The following is a 3560-nucleotide window of genomic DNA, read 5'->3' on the forward strand; positions in this document are numbered from 1 at the left end:
AGGCAAAAAAATTTTTTTTATTTTATTTTACATACAACTGATATATAATAAAAATAAAATTATGGCAAGAGCGTTGAAATACACGCAATTAAAGGCTGATTTGTAGAAAATATTCCTTCATAAAGTTTTTAATTACCAATTAATTGTAGTATAGTTAAAATCATTTTTTATACTTTAATGGTCCAAACTATTAATTTATACATTATAGCAGTTATAAAACATAATTTCTTAATTTTTGCGCTTTATTAATATTCAACGTAATTATACTTAAAGGCATTTTCAATAGGTTAAACATTGCGTATGAGTGATTTTCACATTTGCATAATATTCAGACTGCATCGAAATATTTTTTTAATATTAATATATTTTAATAAAAATAATGCCTCAACAAACAGAATAGTATTGAATTTTAACAATTAAAAATAAAAATGTAATTAATTTATTTAATTATTCTACAGCTGGTTTATGATTTGTTAATAAAACTCTCACCTCAAAGTAACAAAACTCCAGAAAAGTATGCGAACATAAAAGACAAATACGGCTTTGAGTCAGTTAGTTAAGGAGCACTGGCTCTGAACTTCAAATTTGGCAGGGCGTTCGATTCAAATTTGAATTCGATTCTTGGTACTTGCAGTCTCAAAAAAAATTATTTACGAATAATTAAATACAAGAATTATTTCCAAGACCACTTATGTTGGGTATTTGCCAATATTCGCTGTATGGTCAGCTAAAAATTGAATTAATTAAAATAATATAAAATGAATTTTTATTCTTGTAGTTCACTACTGTTTGAAAAACCTCTTTATATATATAATATATATTTTAATAACAATAAAATATGCTGATGGATTTATTTGTTTCAACTGCTTCTGATATTTTAGTAGTTTATATTAATTTCTTTGTCAGGCACCACTAATCCGAATGGATTTGCGTTTTTACTACAAAGTTCTAATTGTCCGATATCCTACTTACAGCGTTTCTATAATGTGTGCTTCTCTGATTCAAAAATTACCTATATCATTTAAACGTACAATCTAAACACCAAAACGCAAAAGTCGTGACTTTCACATTTACATTTTTCGTGCACTTTAGCTGTCAATTCAATGCTTTAAGAAGAATAAAGTCAATGATCGTAAAAGAGTAACTGCTTGTAATCTAAAATTTTGCAAAAATTTAGTTTGTAACAATATTAAAGTTCTTCAAAAAAAAAAACAAAAAAATTGTTTTAAATTACACTCATTTTAAGTCAATTAAATATCAATATATAATATCTACATTAATGCTTAAATGGCTCCTATTTAACCAAGATGGAGCAACTTGAACGGTATACAAATAAAATATTACCCAGTATTAATAATAACCGACATTATGACAATTTGAAATAATTAGTTGAACGATATTTTATAGTTTCTATTTATTTAATTCAATTTAATAAAAAAAAGTGATTGGAAAAAGTATTTTTGTGGTATAAAGTAGCACTATACTTTTTGATATAGATGCAGCGTACAAGGCAATTAAAATTGATATTTCTTCAAACTAAAATCTATGCTATAAATAATTGTGTTAGACATCCACTGTCAAAAAACTTGAGACATAAAAGTTAAATTCTCATGTTCGACATTTCGTTAGCTCTTAAAGGTTTAATCTCAATCTCCACAAATTTTAAATTGGTTTAGGAAACCGAAAATGTCTTACAAAACTTGGCACTTAGGAATTAAGTAGAATTTCATGTTCTTATACAATACAGGAGAAAAAACATTCCACAAAGAATTGATCCACGAATTAGAATGGTCAAGCAGCGATCTGGAAAAATCTCTTTTTCTATTTTGGACACAGCTGAAGTGAAGGAAATTCTTTAGCAATTATATAAATCGCAGGACATAATATACCGCCCCTTTGCAGTGAATGGGTTAGAATATTCCCGCGGTAGGCATGCTTGCCGTAAGAGGTAACTAAAATGTCGGTGCCACGCCGACACTTGTGCGAGAAGTGTGTATGGTAGTAAGTATTCCCACTTTCGACACTTGATAAGAGGTTTGAATCTGGTACCTCGGGGATCAGCTTCGGCTGTGCTGAATTCTTGTGGTTGGACGCGAGGGGGCTGTGATTAATACCCAAATTCACGCGGGTATAATGATTTTGGTATTGTTTTATCATTCATTCGAGATGGAGTGCATATACATCAGAGGTTGCTGTGACCCAAAGATCAGCAGAGGTTTAAGATCGGCCTCACATCAAACCAAAGTGGAGGTTATATCTTGCACACTTTTATACATTTGGCAACGGCAGAAATTCTTCTAGATCTAGTCCCGAATGAGCGTTGATTGACGCCTTGTATTAATATGCGTGTTTGCGAACACCGTAGTGTTAAGCCTCCACGGCATAGAACGTTAGATCTAGTCCTTTAATGGACGCAGTATAACGAACAGCTAATGTTCCAGTCCATCAAATACTAATAATATAATGATATGTGAATATTTCAACAACTCAGGTTAAAGGCCATTGTAGATATAAGTTTAGCAAGTAGTTTATGGTTGCAAATATTAATAACCATAAGATAGTATGAACTATATCATGACAGAAATACTAATTTGAAAATAGATTTATAATTCCAACGTAGCAAATAATGATTTTAATAATCTATAACACATTTGGTAAAAATTTGTTTGTATGTAAATTGTTTATCTAAAGCCAAACCAAAACAATAATGAAAATTTAGTATTCAATAAAATTTTCGAATACCTTTTTTCTGTTTTCAAATGAATAAACAAAATAAATTGCGTTTGAAAAAAGTAAAGATCAATGATTTAAAAGTTTCTAACAAACTATATATGTATATATAAGAGTTTTATTAACTACATTTTATTATTTATTTGGCATTTCAAACAATTTTAGTTTAAACAATTTTCACATTATATTTAATTAAACGAACGTTTGGCATTTGAAATATTTCAAAAATGTTAAATATCAATAAAAATTTTTACACACAGAAAATTCTCTTGTTCTTCTTCGCAGCAGCTCAAAGTATTTTACTAAATATACAAAATTCTGGAAAACAATTACTTGAAGCGTTAAATTCATAATAAAAAACAATTAAATTTGCACGTTTCAATTACGAAAACATTAACGACGACGGCGAGTGTGAAATGAAAACACCTGAGGAAAGTTGCCAACAAAATATTTTCATACATTTTAGATGAAAAAACAGAAATATGAAGTGAAAATATTTTGAGTGCGTAATTAATGGATCTTTTTGCGACATTTTTTATTTGCGGTTTTAAATAATTTTAAAATAATTTCTTTATAGCATAAAACAACAATTGTTAAAATAATAAAACAATTTTCAATTAAGCGATATTAGCACATGACATTTAGTCTGCAAATGAGAGCTGTATAGATTCGCAGAATAAAGCAAACATATCAAACATAATATAATCTTTATTATTTGCAGATTCTGCTGTGATGAGGAAGAGTCTATAGAACATTTGATCAGCAACTGTGATGTACTAGGCCACGGAAGAAACAAAATTTTAGGTGCATACCAACTAGAGGAGGAAGAC

The 3560-nt window shown here is 29.0% G+C and overlaps 1 protein-coding gene across 2 annotated transcripts in view; it reads right to left on the minus strand.

Annotated features, from left to right (window-relative positions):
• Nucleotides 1–3560, minus strand: part of LOC119668769 (phosphatase and actin regulator 1) — a 413254-nt gene that overhangs the window by 357995 nt on the left and 51699 nt on the right. The gene's annotated exons all lie outside the window — the stretch shown is intronic.

This window comes from Teleopsis dalmanni, chromosome 1 (assembly GCF_002237135.1).
Source record: "Teleopsis dalmanni isolate 2A chromosome 1, ASM223713v2, whole genome shotgun sequence".
NCBI lineage: Eukaryota > Metazoa > Arthropoda > Insecta > Diptera > Diopsidae > Teleopsis > Teleopsis dalmanni.